The 21,814-nt window shown below is 45.1% G+C and overlaps 1 protein-coding gene across 4 annotated transcripts in view; it reads left to right on the top strand.

Annotated features, from left to right (window-relative positions):
• Positions 1-21,814, top strand: part of PXN (paxillin) — a 49,349-nt gene that overhangs the window by 4,591 nt on the left and 22,944 nt on the right. Inside the window, exon 1 of one of the 4 annotated variants that reach the window (XM_033518154.1) lies at positions 21,368-21,785. The exons of the other annotated variants lie outside the window; for them this stretch is intronic. The gene's annotated coding sequence lies outside the window, so the exon portion shown is untranslated. Of the gene's footprint in view, positions 1-21,367; positions 21,786-21,814 lie in introns of those variants that run through there. 4 annotated transcript variants of the gene reach the window in all.

The raw sequence follows: 21,814 nt of genomic DNA, 5'->3' as shown, positions 1-21,814 counted from the left end.
CGCGGGGCTCGGGCCGCGCCTGCCGGCGTCAGGGGACGTGTCGCTCCCCGCGCTGCTAGCCCAGCTCCCCGCGCCGCCGCCCGCAGCCGGGCCCCCTCCACTGGGCTGTCCCAGGGCAGGCGGTGGCTGTCCCGGCCGGGAAGGGCGCCCTGCGCTCCCGTGCCCGGAGCAGCGTGGAGCGTACTCGGGTTTCAGCAAACACCTCCTCCCCTGCCCCGGCGCAGCCTCTCCAGCCTGTTCCTGGGCGAGAGCTGAACTTTGCGCGGGTATGGAGCGGGGAGCTCTCGGGGGTAAGCGGAGCGCAGCCGGACGCGGAGCTCGTCCTCCCTCTGCTTCTCCCAGGTGTGCTGCATTATACATTTTCCCGAAACTGTGTAATGGAGAAATGTCAGGCGACTGGTCTCAAGGGAAGGATCTAGAGAATTTGAGTTCCCTTTGGTACCAAGCCGGAAAAGGGTGTGGATCTGCCAAAATCCCTTGTGCTCTGGGAGGCATTAGGGCGACTGAGTTCCGCTTATGAAACTGATTAAATCAGACACTCGGGAGGGGCTGTGATCCGTTACTTCCATCCTACCTTTAATAGAAACCAGACGTTCTTTTGACATATAGTCCAAGAAAATTGCAGGTTTATTCCTGGACCTGGAAGCTCACATTACGGTGCTGGCATAAGGCTGGTGGTCACACCTTCAGAAAACAGACTTTGTATTGGGCTAATGATAAAACTTACAGGGCAAGGAGTCCATCTGCTGCGTGGCTTTCTGGTGAAAGGTGTGCCCACGAAGGATTCATCCTTGGGAGTGAAGCCTTACTCTCTGCTTGAGTGAAGTAGTTGTTGGTGGAAACAGAAGTAATTTCTACTGCAGCTTCTTCTCATGGTTATTTTTCCTTTAAGTGAAGACAGCTCTGTTTACCTTTTCTCATTTTCCTCATTCTGGTTATCTCTTGGAGATTTGGTGCAAGTTCCTAGCATGTTCAGGAATGCATTGCTAGTCAGAACAGGATTCACCCAGTCTGTATATTGACTTGCTGAGTGGCCCCTCAAGACACACATACAGGTCTGTGTAGGGCCAGTTTAGTGTCTCACCAATGTGATCTTTAGTAAACCATGGGAGCTGGACTGAGCCCACTGCAACAGTTGCATTCCTGGACAGTGGCAGTGTGACTTCCCAGTTGTTGGAATAGGCTACAGCAGTCCCTTAACATTTTTTCTTTCCTCTATAGGAGAATTAGAGGTGAACTGCAAAGAAATTGTGAAAAAGATCTGCAGTTGTGCCTAGTGTGTTCTTCTGAGCTCTAAAGTGTATTGGGACAACCAAAAGTTAAAGTTATGATCTGACTTGGAAAGTAGAACTTTTAGTCTGAGCAATGTGATTTCATCAAGTCTTAATTACACTGCGTCTGTCTCAATTTTTGTGCAGCCTTTCAGACTGGACAAGATCTAATTAACAGTAAGCAGCTGAACAAAAAAAAATAGTGTGACCCTTTCTCTAAGCTTTTCTGTGGTGTACAGAATTCACCACGGAAAAGCACACCAGCTGTTTTCTCTCTGTGAATCATTGTTAGTCCCAAAATGGCTCACTTACTGCTCTAAAGCCATTCACCTTGGGATGCACACATAATGGAACAGTGCTGTGCTGATACAACTCCCCTGAAATAAGTCAGACTTTCGAACACAAGTGAGAGTTGTTTGTTTTTCTTTCCTCATTATCTATGGGTGGATTATCTGAGTTGTGGATTAACTGTGCCATGGATACAGACGTCTGCACTGGCTCTGTCCAGAGTCAAGCTGGTTAGGCAGGACTTGTTGGTTCAGGCACAGTGCCATGTGGACGAAGCTGCTCTGCTTCCAGGGACAGTTTTAGCCCAAAAGGAGTTTGGTATTGAGCCAGGATTGGCAGGTTCAGAGGTGATGTCAAATAAAATCAGCTCAGATGCTTCCACACCTCACTTCTGAATCTGTGTGGTGCAGAAATGAGCAGTGAGTGAAGGGCCTTGCTGGGCATGAGGGAACCCATCACAGAGACCATTGGTGTTTCTGTCCTTAATTCCCTTTGTCAAAAATCTCCTCCCTCTTCATAGAGCTGGAAGATTTGATCAGTGTGTACTTGTCCACTGTCAAATGGAGGTCCAGAAGTATCTCAGTTTCGTGCTTGGACTGGAGAGGTTATGAAACATATGAGGATGGATTTGTCTTGCTTTGGGGATTCATTTGGAGTTGAAAAAAATCATTCTGTTTTTAGCCCCTTTGTTGGTGTTGAAGAAGCTCACATAGGAAACCTTTGCAGCTGGAGGTGTGCACCCTGTTGTTCTGGGGGAGCCTCTGTGGCACAGGACACACAGTGCTGGGGCTGGGTGTGAGCTAGGACAGCCCGTGGTGGGAAGGGGAGGAGAGCAGCTGGCCAGGCTTGTCTAGATTGTCTCCCTGCCGTCTCTCTAAGGAAGTGCATTTTGCAGATGTGCTTGGAGTTTGACAGGAAGTTTGCTGGATGAGTTTGCCATTCTGCAGTGCTGTAAATTGGCACAGAGAGTACAGCTTTGTCCTGAAGAGTGAGAATCCAGATTTGGGGCTCTTGCCCCTTTAGGGGATTGCTAAAGTACAGCCTGTGCTTCCAGCACCCAAGTGACCATCCACACATTCTTGTTTCAGACAGTCTGAGATGCTGAACGAGATGTTGAGTTACTGGCTCTGTCGGGCTACCTTGTCTAAGTAGTATGAGGGAACAGATCCACAGAGGAGGAAACTTAATTTGTGTAATGTGTCATATATTTATGGTGAGAGAAGTAGAAGAGAAACTTTACATTTGCTTTAGTCCGATCCTGTTTGATTTGACTCCAAAAGTTTTTTACAGCCTTTTTCTGAAAGGGGTTGTTTCCAAAAACTACCGGGAAACCTTCTGGTAATTCCAAACAGAAAAGGTGTGGCTTTTAGAAGCTTTAATTTGATGAAATTCTCACTTCTCTACTGTTATTTTTTTTTTTTAAATTTTTGTTTTCACAGGCTTCAAATATTTTTAACTGGATTTTGCAATCAAAAACAAAACAGCATTCACTGAAGCTTGTAAAAGGTGTTTTATAAAGAAGTTACATCTGTTTAATGGGGACATATTTATGGCAGTGTTTTGGCTGTCCATGTCAACTAGATTGTGAGCTGCTTCTTTTACGTGTGCTTGCTTACTTCTTGAAGGATTTTTCTTTTGCATAAGGTTTGTCTAGCAACTTGGCTTCACAATTCTGGGTGCATAGTTCAGGGGCACAGGAGATTTTGCTTTATTAGTTGTTTTTCCTCTGTTTGAGGAACTCTAATCCAACCTCTCTTCAGTGCTTAATCCTTTTAAGATTGACTTTAAAGGGAAGCAATGTTGATTTTTCATGGGAGTGTGGAAGGAGGTGCATGTGTTTCCATCTGTCATCTGTCCTAACATTTGGAAGATTGCTGTGCTCTGCAGGGTGGTGCTGTCTGTCCCTCTCCAGAGAGGGATGCTTGCCTGTTTCTGACTCAGTTCCTTTAGTTTGGGAGTCATATGCTGTGGGTTTTGGGCTCACTTGACTAAAAGTTTGCTGTGAAATTGCTCATGGTCAGCTACGCCCAGGAAATGGTATTGGGGGGAAGCACTGGTAAAGTAATTTGGTGCCTTGGCTTTCTACTGGCTCAGATTTCTGAGTCCTTCCTGCCGCTGGGTGAGATGGCTGTAAACAGAACTAATGCTCTGCACAATGGGGTTCTGACTTGTTTCAGCTCCTTAGCTGTTGTGACCCCTCGTAAAACAGGGACTTCATTGTCCTGAGCAACTCAGACAGGGAGTCCTCTGCCTCAAGCAGTGTGTGATGCAGAGAGAGCCTTCTTTTCTTGTTGCTCTATTTCCACGGAAAGGCCAGACTCTGTGCTGTCTTTAGCTCCTTTGTCCCTTGCTGGGAGAGGTCAACTTATCCCAAGTGTTCAGCTGCCCTCCTGGTTAAAACTGATCCTCTGACACCATCTCTGCCACTAGAGAAACAAACGGGAAACTTCTCATACATCTACAACTTTCTCTCTCTCCTTGTTCTTTCTTTCCTAGGGAATCACGATACTTCAGTTTCCCTGGACCCATTTTTCCTCACTCCTTGTCCTTTGAAGTCTATCTATTATATGAAAAAAGTTGAGAAATTGTAGAAATGACAGCTAAAATTTTAAAGTCTGGCAGCAGAACAAGGACTAATAATGCACTTCTATGTAAATCAGAGTTGATTTTCTGATCTGCTGCTCAGACAGATAAATCCCTTCTATTAAAACACTGTAACTAGAGGGGAGAAAATGCCTGTCCATGGCCACAACACAAACCTGTTTGAATTGAACTAATGTGTTAGTTGTGATATCCAGAATCTCATGCAGCTTTGGAGACAGCCAGAGCAGATTCTGAATGCAGTTGTGTATGCTAGTGGAAAAATCAGTGTGAGTGAATAGGATCTCTGGTCCCAGTTTCCTGCTCTGGTCTCAGCCTACACTTCCCTCTTTGTGTACTGGTCCTGTGTGTCCCTTTCTGTCTGATGCGGAAGCTGTTAATGAAGATGCTCTTCTGTTCCAGCTGCCTGAAAGTGAGACATTGTCTGTGGGAAGCTTTCTCACGCTGTGATGATGAGGTTTAGGGAATGAGTTCCTTGCTCACTTCAGGCCTGTCCTAACTAACTGAGGTTTAGTAACAAATCCTGGGAGTACAGGTTTTCATGACTGTTAGGATATTTCATTTTAAAATGTTAAGTAGGGAACTCTCATCTGTGTCAGGATTACCACATCCAGTAGTGCAGAGTAGAAGCAAGAAGTGGCTCCATTGCTTTCCACTTGGGTTGAAGTTGAATGGATTAGAGATTAAGTTGTGATCTCAAATTGATTTCACTTGATTTAAGTGCTGGCTCCTGAGGTGTTCCCTGTGGCCATCTCCCTTGCTTGTGTCCACAATAAGTGTTGGACAGTTAACTGGGTCAGCGAGCTGATTCTTCACAAAGGCATTTTCTTACATGGATGGTGGACTGGAAAGTGAGGCCACCTCTTTTAGCTGTGGGTTATGTTTAATATAGCATAAGGTAACCATTTATCCACAGCCTCAAAAATGTACCCTAACTTAAGGCATGTTGTTTCTCTGTCTGTGAAACAGGGGTAATTACTCCTTACCTGCAAAGTGTGGTTATGTTGGTTGAGATCTTTGTGTTTCTGAAATAGCTTCCAGCTGAAAAGCGTCTTTCAAGCTTTTCTGGTCACCATTGCTGGAAAAGTTCACAGTGGCAAGTTTGAATTAGATTTACAAGTTTTTATTTCTTTCTCAGCCCTGTTGAATGCTCCTTCTGCCTTTCTGGTTGCTCATCCTTTCTTCACCCCCCGTTATGACGGGCTGTGAGTTGGGAGAAAAGATTTCCTTTCCCTTCCAAGTTCCCCACAGAAGTTCTGCCCTAGTCTGTCCCTTTACCACAGAGCGTTGTGAAGTCATTCAAAGAATGTCGTGTTCTAAAGATATACCATAAAAATAGGAGCTGGGTGATGACTTTCTCATATCAGTTTTAGCTGGTTTTCCCATTCATGCTCATTCTCTTTGCAAATGCAAAAGCAGCAACCAGCTAGCTGGGGACAGTCTCCCTTGGCTGATGGGTGTTAAAATTCATGCTCTCTCTTTTGTGCATGTGTGTTTTTAAATCCCAATGAAGCAAACAAATTGAAATGGTAACTGGAGTGTTGTGGAACAAGTTTGGTGTTTTGGTTACAGGAACTGAGTCCCTGAGGTTATGTGTTTGTGCTGTTTAGGAGTCTGGTAAACTCTTTTTCTGCTCACACAAATGCAGCTTTTTCTTTTTGCAGACAGTAACTATTCTGAATTTACATGGGAAATTTATCTAAGCCGTTTGAGACAACTGTAAACTGAGCAGCCAAGAGAACTTATGGCAGGCCACAGGGGGAGGTAGCCTGCATTGTTAGTGCTTGGCTCCTTTTTCCCTGAGCTGGACTGTCTCTACGCTGTGAACAAGTTCAGCTCAAGTTATTTAAATGATGATGAAATAGTCTGAAGTTGTCCAATGCAGCTTGTCGTGCCACTTCTCACAGTGTTCTTATTACCATGTGCACATCTGCATAGATGGCTCTGCTGGGTGAGGTACTGAGTGGCTGGCTGGCAGCACGCAGTGGAGTGTAGCTTGATTTCTTGTGGTTTTTTTACTGTTTATTGCATGTGTTTAAACCTCTAACATTTTGCAAATCATTTGAAGAACATCAAAAAAAGCAAATGGCGCTCCAGGGAATAAACCTTCTGAATGACACTCTGCATGGGGAATTGTGCTTTAAATGGCTCAGCTATATAAATCAGACTGTATGGGGGCTCCAGGAATAAACCAGTCCCGTGTTTTTGTCACAGAACTGAGCTGGCAGACAGAATTAATCCTATGTCTGTCTAGATGCCTCACAGGATCTTGCTTTATTTCCATTGCCGAAGAGGAAGGTGAACAGAGAATTTAACTTTTTGCTATGGAGAAGTTTGTGGTGGTTCAGGGACTGTGGTTAGGCTGAGTTTTAATAAGAACAGGAGGTAGTAGAAGAAGCCAGAGGTAGAAAAGGTCATGGGCAAGAGGGCTGTAAATAATTTGCAATGGATTAGGGGCTTAGTATTCCTTTGTTTTATCCTCTTTCATGGTTCTAAACCAGTTCAGGGCTTCTCTGTGAAAAGGTTTCTTTTGGGTTGAAGCCACTAATTTCAGCTGGGTCAGACAAAAAAGCCTAAGGCTACTGCATGTCACTTGAGGTTACTGGTGCCCCATGAGCTGGAATAAGATGATGGCTTGGCTGGTCTCTGCTGCTCATCTTGTTTTACCATTAGTTGCATCTGCTGCTCCCTGTTTCTCAGCACCAGCAGCCACCTTGGGACTAGGTTTGGGTTGGTGGTGTTTTTGTTTTGTTTTTTTTTTTTTGCTGCTAGCAAAAGACCCCTTTTGGGCAGAGGTGATCCCCAAGAGTAAGGTGCCTAGAGTTGTACTTCTGGTTTGAAGCTCCTGTTCATTTTATGGTTATATATGGGAAACTTTTTTTGGGCTGTGTAGGCCTGGTCAGGCAGTGTGACACACAGCTGGAACTATTCTGCCTGGCTGTGAGCAGCTCCAGCAGTTAGACAGGATCCCTGCAGAGAGCTGGAGCACTGGGGGAGGGAATGAAATGCCATTTCATCCACGTCATGAAATCTCTTATCAGTGGCCAACTCAGTGCTGAGAGTGGGTGAGCTGCATTGGCCTGAAGAAGCTGCCTTTTCTTTCTCCTGTGAAAGATGAGGAGCTCAGTACTGTCAGTCAGGCTGAGAGCTGTGCAGTGGCTGTGTGGAGTTTGATATGAATTTGTCAGTCAGGGTTCTTATAACCCTAAGCTTGTAGTTTTCAATCTATCCTGCTTGTGCTTAATCTGAGATTTGCTGCTTGGCTATCCTGAGCAGTTTGCTTGGGCAGTACCTCACAGATGCTGCTCCTGTACTTCTTAACTGCTTAAATTCAGTGCCTTCAGCACCTTCTGTCTTGTGGACATGCTTAAAAGAAGCCTTGGTGTGAATTAGAGAGAAAATCTGTTAGGTTATCATTCATTTTTCTGTAAGGGTTGGTTAAGGGCTTCATTTGTTGGATGTTACTGTCCCTTCAAATGCTAGGGAGAAATCTACTTGAAACATCACCATGGTATGGCTGTGGTGATGTGAAACTCTGAGACCTTCTGGGCTGTCTGGATCTGCTGGAGCCCCCTAACTGTATTGCTTGGGTCTGGAAAATGCTGTGTGTGGGATGGGAGAGCCAGTGGGATGTGAGGTGTTCCGTGTCCCTGGTGTGGTCCTGTCCTGGCAGGGCTGGGAGGCTGCTGGGGAGGAGGGGTTGAAGGAAGGGGCTGGGGGTGGTGCAGGGAGGAAGCTTTATGTAATTCTTGGCTAGCTTTTGAATAATTGTTTTAATGAAATGGAATGCAGTGTATTCAGTACTTGCTTGGCAGAAACAGCTATTTTTTTTTTTTTTGTTTTCTATCTTGGAGGGGGGAGAGGAGTTGGAGTTTCTCTATTTTCCAGCTTCTGTAAACACTCTAGGCTTGGATTTGTCATGAAGATAGAAGTGGAATATTGTTCATGGTGGGGGGAGTTGCACTGCTGTGCGTGTGTGGGATGTTGTCTTTGTACATTGGATGTGTGGAAGAACCTGGTCCCTGGGTTTCTATGAGGGCTGTGGATGCCAGCGTGGTTTGAGGTGGAGCAGGTTAATTTTAAAGTACCCAACAGTAATGAGGTGAAAGTGATGTGAGTACATGTCCATATGAAATATGCGTGCATCCAGGTACTTGATAGGAAAATTCATCTCTTTTCCTCTGTGCCCTAGTTCAGGGCATAGCAGTGAAGAATGTGATGAGCTGAGACAAAGAAGTCAACTTAATTTTCAGCAAAGCAGAAATGTAGGCACTGGGAGTCTTGTCTTCTCTAGACTAGTGCAAAACAGTCTCTCCAGTTATCTCAGAGGGTTGGTGACTTTTATCATAGGATTGGTGGAGGGACAGAGATCATGCTGAAAACCCTTTTTTAGAAAGTAATTTGAAGAAGGATTTATTTAATGTACCTCTGAAAGGGAAGTTTATTTTCATGCTGCTTCTATTTCAGTATTGCTGCCATTTCCATTTTTGGTCAGTGCTGGAGCTCGGTCTTTCTTACTCATCCCTAGCTCTTAAAAATTACTTTCTCTTTAGTCTGTCATTTTTTTTTCTCAGTTGTTCTTTTCTGTGGTCAAGGGTTCTCTTGTAAGGAACAGCCTTTGGTTGATAGAATAAAATTTTTCTTTATCAAATAACAACAACAACTTATGTTCAGGGCACTGAGATGAAGAAGCTGTCATATGTTTAATTGCTTTATTAATACTCCTCTTGGTAAAATATCCTCACTGCTGCTGCTGAAACAAGCAAGAAACTTGTGGCTGGTACTTGTGTCATGATGCCAGATGACAGGTACAATGATGGGTCATCTACCTTCTCATGTAGGAAGAGATAAGAAAACCTTAAACATTCTCCAGCTCTTTTCTTTCCAGTGGCTCCAGTTTACTCCTATGGATGCTAAATGCAAGAAAGCAGGCAAGGAGCACAGTGCCTGTGTGAAACTAGTTCTCACTCAGGCCTGAGAAATCATAAGGAGGAATCCAGACAGTCCTTGGAGAAGGACAACCTTCGCACATGTTGTTTGGATCCTTGTTTTCTTGCAAGAAACAGTCAAGGGGTGTAGTTCCTAATTGTCCAGTAATGGTGATGTGTTGGTTTAATGACCAATGAGAGTTTTACCTCTTGGACCTGTCTATAAAAGAAGATGGAATAATAAAACTTGTTCTCTTGTGCTACCCAGAAGAGAGTCCGTGTCGTTACTTTCAGCGTTCTCAATACAGAGCGACATACTCCAGTTCTAAAAATGTTATTTTTCTGTATAGATTGAACAGTTTTCTTTCTTGCAGCGGGCCAGTGTCTTGACATTGTGAAACTCTTGAGCCACATTCTTCTGCCAGTACTAAAATAAACTAAGTCAGAGCTCTGCAGCTTTGGAGCCATCAGCAGACTCCATCGAATTGCCACCCACATCTCCCACAGTGGACCAGGGGACCGGTTCCCACATTAATTTCTCAAACACTGTCATCCTTTCATTCCCAGAAGCTGCTTGTAAAGTGAAAAGAAGCTGCTTTAACTAGATTTTTAACCACGTGCTTCTTGGCCCCTTGTACTCTGTTGTCTTTCAAAGCTGTTGCTTGCCCACTATCTGCACTAACTTGGGTTATTTTTAAGTTACAGTGCAGTGCTCATCAGACTGAAAGCTTCGTTTTGAAACTTTCTACCTATTATAGTTATAAGTAGTACCAAGATCCACATGACTGAAAAATGTGAAATATTTTGTTGTCATTTCCCCCTACCCTGTTCTGTGAGTTTACATTGTGCTTTTGGCAGCACTTTGTGTCAGTTTTTAAGTCAGTTGTTGATGATGACTTACAATTTTTGGCTTACAAAGAGTTTGGTGTTGCTTCCAAGTCTGCTCCCACCCTGTCACAGAGAACCCTTGCAGAAATGAAAACTTCTTAAAAGAAACATCCACCATTTTGAGAGTACTTCCTTAGTAATTAGCTTTTTAACAAGCCAGTTAAACCACATATGACATTTGACACAAGTTCCCATTTTAAAAAAAGGGAAACAACCCACTTCACAGTGGTTGGCAATTCAAGCCAGCAAGTCTTTATTTATATCTCAATATACTAACTTTTTTTCTGTGTGAGATTTGTTGTAACTCTGCATCTCCTTACTGACACAGGCTTTTAAATCTTATGATACCTCGGTTTTTTAAGGGTAGATTTGCATTTGTTGCATATTCTTTGCATTTATGCTCTTGGGAGCTCTGCTTGTTATTTACTGAATGGGAAGTTGCTGAAGCTAATGAAAAGTATTCGTTTCAAGGACTAAAATCTGTCAAGTCTGTATTCTGATGTCTCATTTAAGAGCCTTCAGGATAGGAATGCCTCAATAAGACTGTACTAAATATGGATATGATTACAGAGTCTCTTTAGTGTCCCCATTCTTTATTACTGGAATCCTCCTTTTGCTGGTAGCCAGGGCACTCTACATCTCATTGGCAGAATTTTTGCTTCAAATCCTTTTAACAAATTCAGAATTCTTTTAATGAATTCAGAATTTACACTAGTATGTCAGTCCTTTATTTCATCATCTTTATGTGTGTCTCAAATTTTGAAACTGGCACTTTGCCTAGATGGGTCTATATTCAGATCTGTTTATGCTGCTTGGATAGGATTTCCACAGCTTAAAAGATGCTATTTTTTTCCCCTCAAGTTCCATGTCTATTATTGCATAACCATGCAAATCCTACTCTTCCCTTTATTGGTAATAGGGTCCACATGCTTTCCTGTTTCTGTTGCTTTTAAAAAGGCAGATAATTAACTTGGAATGTGCAAGCTCTGACAGTATTTTGTCTGTGCCTGTGTCCAAACCCATTTTTACATAAGCAGATGGAGAGGATCACAGGGATCCTTAGCAGAGTTGTTTCTCACTGTGGTTACCTGTGTGCTGCTGGGGTGTCTGAGGTGCTGGTCCTGCTGTGGTTGTGTCAATGCAAGGGCTTGCTGCTGCTGAAGGGGGAGATGGCTTTGCTTTTACTTATCCTTTCTGCTTCTGTGCTGTTTGGACATAGCCCTTCCTGCTGTGACTGCTGTGCTCATCTCTTCTCTGATCCTAAAGAAGACAGTCAGCTTTTTCCCACTGGGTGTATCATGTGTTGGGCTGGTTCACAGAGGGGTCTTGTGAGAGCCAGAGCCTGCACAAGTAAGTGGCAGCAGCACGTGTCTGGAAGAGGGAGTAAAACCTCTCCATTTTTGGCAGTGGTGAGCTGTTAATTTGCCTTTCTGCATCTTAGGAAACTGTACCATTCACCCCAGGGTGCAAACTGGCCAGTGGAACTCCAGTGCTCTATTGCACTGTAAATCCTGATGTAACATGTTTTCCTTTCCTAGATGAGTTAGAATCAGCACTTACCAAATTATCATCTCCAAGCTGACAAGTGCTCTACTGCTGTTGTGAAGGGTACCCTTGAGAGGTCAAACCCACACCCTTGTCATTTCCACCTGAGGGTTCTGGAGAACAAGCACACCAGGATTGCTGCTGCCCAGAGATTTGGAGACCACTGCTGTTCACAATGTTGTGATTTGCCACTAAGCTACTGCTTAAAAGCTGCTTGGAAGAGTGATCCAGTCCTGGATCAGCATGTGTTGTAACCTCAGTGCTGTTTATGACAACTTTCAGTTGTACAAATCTCAACCAAATACCCATGCAGGTCCTAAAAATGCCCTTGTCTACCTCTTCCCAGTGGGCATGTTGAAGGTTGCTTGTTGTAGCTGTGTCCTGCACGCTTCTGCACTCAAGCCTGGAGCTTCTGTTACCAGAGCTGTGGTTTAAAATTCACATTGTCTTGTTTCCTGCTGGTTCTATTCCCATCCCTGGACTCTTTTGTCTAGTGGAGATCTCCTTTGTACCAGATTTGTCAGATGTTTGTAGAATGGCAGCGCTGTGTTTTGACCTGGTGCTTGTGGAGCAGCTGCACGCTGGTGTAGCAGGAAGAGTCTGGTTGCTCAGATTGCTGGCTTGGCTGAACACCTCTTCCTGGAGCAATACAAGGGAGTTGGTATTTTGTCCAGAGGCCTTGACCCTGGAAATTTTCCCTGAGGGGTCAGTTCAGTGGCTGCTTGTTTGGTGTTTGTGAATATTTTTTTGTTGTTGTTTTGGCAAAGAAGAGCAGATCCTGTTGGACTTCCAGAAACTTTCAGAGGGAAGCCAGCAGCAAGTGAAAATTCTTATGACAGGCATGAGAAGGGTTAACGTAATATTTTGCATGCCTAAGGATAAATAAAGGACTAAAAAAGTCAATGTATTGGTTACTAGTGTTTTTGGGTTTATTAAATATTTTCCTATCTAGAATGTTGGCTAAAATCCAGCTCAGGTCAGTAGTGAGGTGTTAACTGTTTAGTTGTTTGTATAAAATGTTTTCCCTCCCTCCAGTCTGTTCCTCCCACCAAACTGGCAAGGATGCCATTTCATTCCTGTTTGTACAGAGCAACATCCCTTGCTTTGGTCTGAGCCAATTCACTTCCCTCCCAGGGACAGTTGGGTCAGGATTGGCCATTTGCTGCTGCCTTTGTCTGGGACTTCCTGGAAATGCCTGAGAATGTGTTTGCTGTCAGGCCGAGATCAGAAATAGATCTTGCACAAGAAGAGCCACTCCAGGGGAAGACTGTCAGGGGCTGTACTTACCCTCCTTGGAGCCCAAAGCTGTTTCCAATTTCACAGCTGACACACAGGGAGAGAAATGAAGACTCTGTAATTTGTGCAGATAGTCGTTCCTTGTGATCTTTCACAGGGCTAGCTATAACTGCCTGTTGAACACCAGTCAGTTTTCTTCCAAAAGAAGAGGATTCTGACAAAAGGCTTGGTGGCAGGTGGAGCTCATAACAGACTGTAGATTTAGGATGAGAAATTCCAACTTAAATATTTTTAGTACAGGCCTGAGAGTCAGATTTGCTTTCTATTCTGATATAATATTGACTTGCCATGTTATGTTGGGCTGTTCAGGGCTGCATCTCAGTTCTCCATTTCTGAAAGTTGCATTTCCTTTGTTCTGTCATGGAAGTGTGAATGTTAGGGTGAGGATTCTGATTTGTGGGGATTCAGGTGCAGTGGCTACAGACTTTTCTGCCTAGTTGCTGCAGGCCACAGCCATTTCTATCAGTACAAAATGGAATACGTGGAGATTTAGGTTTAGGGTGTGGAGCTGTGACAGCTGTGACTGAAAAAGGCTTCCATGTGGTAAGTGCTGTAACTTGTGGGTGGGATAATCATCTGAGGACAGTGGTACTTAAATCATAGCAGTCTGAATCCCTGGTGGTCAGGAGCTGGAGTACTGGGTAAGGCTGGTTACGTTTTATGTATGACCTTGTGATCCTTCTCTTGTGCAATGTCCAACTTCTCTGTCCAGTGAAGCAAAGCCCAGATTTGTGCAAACGTCAAGGTCAGCTCAGCTTTTGCATGCGCTGTGTCACAGGATGTGCTGCAGCTGTGATGTACAAACCCTTGACAAACTTTTCCTCACTCTCTTGAAGATTGTGGAGCAATGGAAGAATTTTTTGACCACACTTATCCATCTTTGGAAATGGTTTCCTGTTATTCAGGACTCTGGCAGCCCAGTGAATCTGGGTAGAAAGGAACCACACAAAGGATTATTTTCTGTTTCACCTTCACACAACCAGGAATCAATCTCTGGAGGCATTCAAGGCTTGTGTAGCTGGATCTGGTATTCAGCTTTTGAATGTGATAGGTAAGGCAGTGGAATGGGCAGCTGAGGTTAATTTGAGTTACTTTAAAAGGCTGCACTTGGTTTTAGCAGCTTTTTGTCTGAAAACAAAAAAACCCATACTGAACATATTTTGTTTTTCTGGAGCATTTCCCCTCCTGGTAGGAGAAGGGACTTAAAACACAAATCACTTTTAGTGTGAGGATGCTCAGCACACTTGTAACATATTGAAGAATATTTATCTCTGACCACAAAAGCAGTTACTTACCTTGTGGGATTTCCATTAACTCAGCCATCTAATGAACTGTTCTGAGACAGTGGAAAGGGGATGAAAGTTTTGATCAGGAAGCTGGAGAAAGGCAGAATAACATGTTTTTCTTTCGTAGGTGGTGGTTAATTTCTCTCACCCAGTTTAACCTGGAGTCTAGTTCAGTGTTCAGAGAGCTAAGTGGAAAAATTCTGATCCTACGGGAAAATAATTTGTGGTTCCTTCACACAACTTGGACTGTAGGCCAGGGAGTGCTGTGGATTTGTATTGTTTCATCCAGGAAACCGTGCTGACTCAATCTTTAAAGCACTTGCCAGCAGGCTGACTTGGTGATCCCATGCCCTGTGGAACTGGTTAAGGTTAGGTTACCTCCCTGCCAGCTCGGTGATGTGAACGGGGCCAGCAGCTGAAGGATTTCCCAGCCTGTTGCATCCAAGATCTGACAGGAGGTGGATCTGAGGTGCTCCCTCAAGGAACGGGGCTGTGACTCCCAGGGACTGCTGGTGTCAAGCTGCCAATTGATCAGCTGGTTTTCCTACGGTGTCCTTGTGCCCTTGAGAGCCTTGCAGCTGCTAGGCTACATCTGCTGACCCCAGGTGGTGCTGCCCAGTGCTCCAGCACCATCACCCTGCAGACAGATACAGCACTGCAGGTCTGGGTGTCACAGAAATGTACTCTTTTGTAAGGAAGTGGTGTAGGAAGGATCCAGTGGTCACATTAATGGTTTTTCAGCACATGGACACACAAATAGCCCTCCTGCCCATCAGAGGGATCTGGTGGGAGGTGTGAGCTCTCCTGATGTCTTCTGTTGGGTTTTTGTTGCATACAGAATTGGCTTATCTTCAGTTTTATGGTCAGAAGTCTCTGTCAAAAGCTCACTCTTCAGCTTAGCAATACAAATGAGAGCATCAGTGGGTACATAGCCTGTGCAGCCCTAGGGACTGAGCCATGTCACAATTCTGGGGCTGGAAAACCAAAATAAAATGGCAGTGTAGGCTCAGGTGGGAGTGGCAGGTAATGGTGAGGGATGTCTCCAGAATAAGGAGCATTTCAGTTTGAGCTGTCTGCTGACTGCATCTTTTCAGGCTGCCTTTTTTTCTGAGCTGCAGCTGAGCTGCAGATGAATTATGGGAATGCAACAGGAAGGTAGGTGATTTCTTTCAGCTAATGGCAGGATGGGCTGGATTTACAATTTGTGTTCTGGCCTGAGTTTTGAAGGTGAAAGTAGAACATTTCCATATAAAGCAGAAATTGTATTCACTTGAACAAAGGCTCAGTTCTGGCATTGGTCTTTTTAATACGTTTTCTAAAAGCTACTTAAGTCATAGGGTGGTTGGAGCTGTGCTTCCAAGAAACCTAGTGAGTTTATCTATAAAAAATGAAACCAACACCTCAGCAAACTTTTATTAGATTAGTAAGTTGAATTAGTTTAGAAAGTGTCTGATGATCAGCAGGGCAAGTTGCAGGAACAGCCTGAGTTTGCATTCTGGGGAAGGGGGGATCCCTGGGCCTTTCCCTTGCAGTGCTTGATGGTATCAGCTCTGCTGGAACTACAGCCAGAGCACTCCAGGGGTTTGCACTTCATCCCCAAATGTGCAGCGAGTAGTTACTGAGAAGCAGTTCCTGAAATTACTTCATGCAGGCTGTATTTGCACACTCTTTTACAACCCCAGGCTTGGGGTGGTAGTAGTGCCTGTTAGTTGTGACCAGTTAGTTGGCCACAAGCTCTGGAATAAACTCTCCAGCTAGTGTCTCAGTGGTTGGGAAAGGAAGCCGCAGTCACTGCTGCAGCTGCTCGTGCAGACCACATCTCACACTGCAGTGTCTTGTCTTTGTTTAGACATTTGCTGATAGTGGTCAGAGCTGGGTGCATGGGCTGCTGTACTGGGCAAGGCTCACTGGTTTGGCTGTCAGGACCAGTTATGGCACAGAAAGGATTCACCTGATTCTGACAGCAGTTCTGGCTGCCACGGGATGAATCCTTGCTCAGTTTGTCTCTGCAGCCTGGGGTAGCCAGGCATAACTGCTGCTGGGAGGTTCCCTTTGCTGTTAAGCTTTTCAGGAGCACCCACACAAGTTTGTAAATCAGTGCTACAAATGCAAAGGCTTGCTAATTTTAAGAGGCAATTTTGGTATGAAAGTAGAAACTTCAAAATTTTAATGGCTATTGTCTTTACTGTAATTTACCACACCACATATTAATTTGGGCATTCTTTTTGTTAAGCAGTGACACAGGGTGTGATTTACACCAATACCTTGATAGTGAGAAAGCACAAGGCTTTAAACATTAGTACATTAAAGAAAGAGCTGAGTGATTTTACTGACCATGCAGTCTGAACTTTCTCTAGGCAGATCTGGCAATGTGAAGTAAAAATCCCACTGGCTGCTCTGTACTGATATTCCAGCAAGTTCTTAGGTCTGGAAAATTACTTACCTTTTGTGCCTTGAATTTTTGTGTATCTTAAATAACAATCTGCCCCTGCTTCATAAGAAAGCTGAGAGTTTTTTATGTGTCCTGTGTTCTCACCACCTTCTTGACATATTGGTTAAATTTTGGAAAACTTAAATGTCATCTCCTCAAAATGTTTTACACAGTAAGCCAAGCTATTTTATGTGTTTTCTATATATGTGAACTGGAGAATTGGATGGATTTTAAGAAAAGATGGATTTTAAGAACTGGATGGATTTTAAGAGAATCTAATTGCACTTTGAGTTTTTAAGGTCTCATTTTGAATGTAGTCTTTGTATTTTATTGCTTTTGTAGTCTCTGATCTTTTTGCATTTAAAAACATTGATTAGAATATAATGCCTTAAGAACCTGTTGATAAATGTCTTTTACCTGGAAGTCAATGCCTGCCTTTACCTGCTCATGATTTTCCTATTTCTGATAAGGCTCTTCCATTTTGTTGAGAAAAATCAAAATGGGAATTCCTGACATCACTGTTTGGGACTCCCCACATCTTCTGCAGTAAAACTCCAAGGCAGTGAGTAATCCTAGCAAGGCTCCAGCAAGTCTTCTTGATGCAGGTCTTGCAGAGTACTGCAAATATTTCTTTTGAAAGGCTGTTTAATAGGTTAAATATACCCAGGCTCCCCATTCCTCTGCAGTTACTCACAGCGTAAAACTGTTGTGCCAGGGATTGGGTTACTGCCTTGAGCTGTCTCCCTATATGTGAGCTGGAGCTGCATTTACTCCTGGAGGTGGGGGGGAGAAGGTTTATTTGAACCTAATGAGATTTTTAAAGTTTGCATTCAGGGATTTTGCAGAGGTGGCTCAGATTAGGCTGCAAGCTCAAAGTTCAGTTCTGGAGATGTGATGCCTTTCCACTCATTCTCTTAGGAGACAGCAAAAATCAAGGATTTTAATTCAGCATTCTGCAGGTATTAAGAAAAATGGGCTGGAGAATGGAATGTGATTCTGCCAATGAGAGGTCTGCAATTCATCTGATGCCAAGTGAGACATGATCAGCATGTCAAGTCCATGTCCTCATTGAGAGCTTCCCTTAGGGGTATCCTGATTTTTATTTCTATTTGCTAGTCCTCTAGGAATCTTCTGCTGCCTAAACCAGGAAAACTTGCAGCAGTTCTACTTATTTGGGTAAATAGAGGCAGGGAGGGAAATAGGGTAGGTGCAGATAGCTGTTCTTGCAGCTACAGCAGAGGAAATTCTATAGTTTGTGCTCAGACATGTCATCCTGATTCCCCAGTGTGCTGTGTCTGGGCTGTCAGGGACATGTGGCACCAGAGATGCTGGGGGAGATGTGACTCTGTGGCTGAATGCATTTGCTCTGTGTGCTGGCTGGCTGAGGAATCCTGTCTCCAGTGCTACTCACTTTCCAGATGTCCCATGCAAGAAGCAAAGCTTCTCTCTGCCACACAGGCAATGTGTGGTTTGATACATGTGCAGATGTGGCTTTCAGCTGTTGAAAATGAAAGGCTGATATCTGAGGCATTTGAAGAATCTTGCTTCAGTTATGCTTCCATTTCCTCCCCAGCAGTAGATGAGATGTGGAAGAAAATTGACCACCATCCTTTTGATCTACTCACTATATTGATAATGCTGTGATTTGCTGTGTCAGCATGGCTTAATAATCCTCATTTGCTGAGAGAGATGAACTGCATATGGAAATCCTTTCTCCAGATGAAAGCAAATTTAGATTTCTCTAAATTGCCTCACTTAAAAAAAAAATAAATTCTAAACTGCTTGTGAATAGTGGAAAATTATTTACTGCTTGAGGAAAAATTAGCATTGAAAAGCTCCTTGATATCAGTTAGCAAATGTGAATTTGTTGATGCCTTGTCATGTAGGTTTTTTCAGAGCTAATCCATTATGTGTTCTGCTTCACTGTGTCACCTTAATCCAAGAGCATTTTTGAGATGTACAGGAAAGGGGAAGTGAACTTTGATATGCATGAGAAGATACATCTAAATATATATAAATACATACTTTTCTTTTTAATAACTTTATCTAGGCTGAGTGCAGTTCAGGTTCCTAGAAAGGGTTGTTGATGTGTGCATCAGTACAGAGAGGCCCTGGTGTTACGCATTGCTGTTGCAGACTGTAGAGCAGTGCTCTGATCCCTAGGCTGCTGTTTCTGTTCTGTGTCAGACAGACCTGGGCTGTGGGAAGCTGAAGAATGTGCCCCTGGCTGCACAGAGGCTGTTGCTGCTGCAGGATGCTGCATCTGCAGGCCAGCGAGTGCTGACACGCAGCGATGCTGAAGGAGCCTGCCTTGGAGCCCCTGGAATGTTCTCGGCCCACGGAGCTGTGGGCTGAGGAGATAACACAGGAATGTGCACCAGAGAACTTGCTCTTTTCGGTGCAGCTTGAGCTGGTAAATGGGGCTTAGCCAAAGGATTTGCCCTGCTCTTCCATCTTGCTGCTTTAGTGGTGGAAGGGATATTTTCTGAGTGGTTCAATGCATTGGATGTCCGTGTCAGAGTTCTTGTCCTGAGCTGTTGAAACAACCAGGAGAACCTTGGATTTTGCTGGGAATTACCTTGCAGCAATGCAGTTGGTATTAAAGGGCTCTTGTACATATCTAACTAATGTGCAGAGTGGTGTGGAGGATCTGTAGACCAGAATCCCAAGGACCTCACAGTTAATGATCTTTGGCCAAAGGTCCCTGGACCTCCAGGTGTCTTGGAGTGCTTTATAGTGGCAAAGGTGTCAAATGTGGTATCATTCTTTATCTGTCCCTCAACCCCAGAAAAATCTGTGTAGAAAATCCACCTGAATGTGAACACCAATGCCCTCCCCTAATGGGGAGAATGTGGTTTGAGTGGCCCTTAGGCCCTAAATGTGATTTCAATCGAGTGTGTGATTTTTGAGTTGCCCAGTGGAGGGGAGGAATACTGTCCTTCTGTTTCATGTTTTCACACAGCTTTACCTGGTAGTTGGACAGGTTACCTGAGCCTGTGGAGGACCAGCTGTGCACGTGCTGAGGTGCTCTGTGGTGCAGTGCACAATGAGTTAGGGTTTTATTGGCAGTGTAGCTGCTCCAGAGTTGCCATGATAAGCAGGGATGTCCAGGTTGGTGATGTTTTAGGAGGTATCTCTTTTGTACCCTCCTGAGCAGCACCCTGCTGATGGAGTGGGAAATACAGATTTCTGTATGCATAGCTGAGCCCTACCGAGCCTTTGGACACTGGAGGATTCTGCTCCATGCACGTCTGTGAGCTGATATTTTGTCTGTGGGTTGCTCGTGCCTTGTCGTGGTGGTGAGAGCAGAGAGAGGGGCGATTCTGGGGAGGATCGATGGTTTGAAGGTCCATTATAACTCTCTCAGGTTTACTTTACTGCTACAAAATGGTTAAATCTATTCTCTAGAGATAACTAAACCTACTAAGGTCTCCATCCTTGGGAGGTTCTGCCTCCTAGAGCTGTGTCTGTGGTGTTCCAGGGAGTATTTGGGGCAGCGGTAAGGCTGTGCTGAGGTCAGTGTGTGCGCTTGTTCCCGGAGCACTGGCGGTAGCTGCCGTGAGGATGCGCGTCTCCCCGGGGAGGTGCAGCACACGTGGCACCGCCGAGAGTTTCTGTGTGCCTCAAACAGGGACAGAACAGGTGAGGCGAGGGCACTGCCGAGGGTTTCGTGGCTCTGTGGCTGTGAGGGTGTTGGTGGTGCCCTCTGATGGATGGTGCCGGTGGGCACTGGCCCAGTCATTGCCTTGCGCTGGCCCAGCCAGCCGCTTCCTCCGGGTTGTGCGGACTAAGAGGCTGATTCACACGTCCTGCAGCGCTGTCCCTCAGGAGTCACCTTGGGCAGAAACGCTTTATTACCCAGTAAATCGATCGAGACTTTAATATTTCTATTTAAGCATTTAATATTCCATTTAAGGAGCGGCCACTGCAGTGAACTCAGTGCTGTGAGGAGAGGTGCAGGCACAGCATCCCTGTCACAGTTCATCAGGTTACAAATGCTGGTCCCCTTTGCAAAAGAGAGAGCGATGCGTTTTTTTTCCATTAATAAATCTCCCTTCTTTCCCCTCATCTCACATAGGCTTCTGGTAGTTGCACAAATCCTAAATGAATGCACGGTGCTTTGAGACCTCTTGGGATGAAGTGCTTCATGGAAAACAAAATGTTAATCCCTTTGATTAATTTTTGGTTGGGTTTTGAATAATAGCCTCAAGTCAGGCTCTGGGCCATAGAACTCCTTGGGCTGACCTCCAGGGGAGCGTCCTGTGCCTGTGGATTGGGGAGTCGCTTCCCTCTGGCAGGGTGATGTCGGTGAGGTGGGACGGTGCCACTGCCACTTTCACCCTGCCCTCGCCGGGGACTTTCTGCTGCTGGTATTGGGCTCTTTAAACGGGCGCAGTTTCCCACATCAGCAGAGTTTCAGGGAGCTGTGGTTGCTGATGGGATTGGATCCGGAAACAGCAACGGGGAGGGACGCGAATGGGGAAGACCTTCCCTCTGTGCTGGCTGTGAGCTTGGAGCGGCGGGGGCGCAGGGAAGGGAGCACAGGGGATTGCAGGACTTGGGGGCGAGCAGGCACAAGAAGTCCATCGGGAAAGCGGTGTGTGAGCGCCTTTCCTGGGCCCCGCCTTGGGGTGGTGCATTTGTGCAGCTGCTTCGGTATCAGTTGTAAAGTTGGAGTTTAGTTTGAGTAACCGAGTGATTCCTCTCCAGCCTTTTCTCCTCCCTCCGCTTTCCGTTCCTCGGCTCTGCCCTGTTTGCTCAAGTCAGGAAGAGGGAGGGTATGGAGAAAGTTAATAATTAATCTTAACTCCTTCACAGCCGTGGGACTCAGTGCTCCTGGTATTTCCAGACCTCCCTTCCTCCGCAGTCTTGTAAAAGTGAACGGGTGCGTGTAGCCGAGCTCGCTGTGTGTCATCAGCAAGAGGCAGTGGGTGTCCCATGGCTCAGCGGCACGGAGAGGAGCCCGGGGCAGTTTCTGTGGGTTGAGATGGTTACAGCTGCCGCTCCTGCACCGAGGGGAGGTGGAGGGTGGAAACACGGTGTGCGTTCCCTCTGCAGGGCCGGAGGAGCCCAACACCCTCACGGGATTTTCACTTCCTGGTGGAGTTGGATTTGCCTTTGTCATTGGAGGGGAGAAGCAAAAACCACTCCTTCTCGGCAGGCACTTCTCTGGGAGGTTGTGTGCGTGAAACCTCCAGTCATAGGACTTGCCTGACTGTAGGAATTGTGGTTCATCGGCAGTTCCCTGGAGGTATGTGCCTTTCACTCTGGAATCCACCA

Source organism: Parus major, chromosome 15 (genome assembly GCF_001522545.3).
Source record: "Parus major isolate Abel chromosome 15, Parus_major1.1, whole genome shotgun sequence".
NCBI classification, from domain to species: domain Eukaryota; kingdom Metazoa; phylum Chordata; class Aves; order Passeriformes; family Paridae; genus Parus; species Parus major.
Note: the sequence above shows the minus strand (reverse complement) of the source record. Positions and strands in the feature narration are given on the sequence as shown.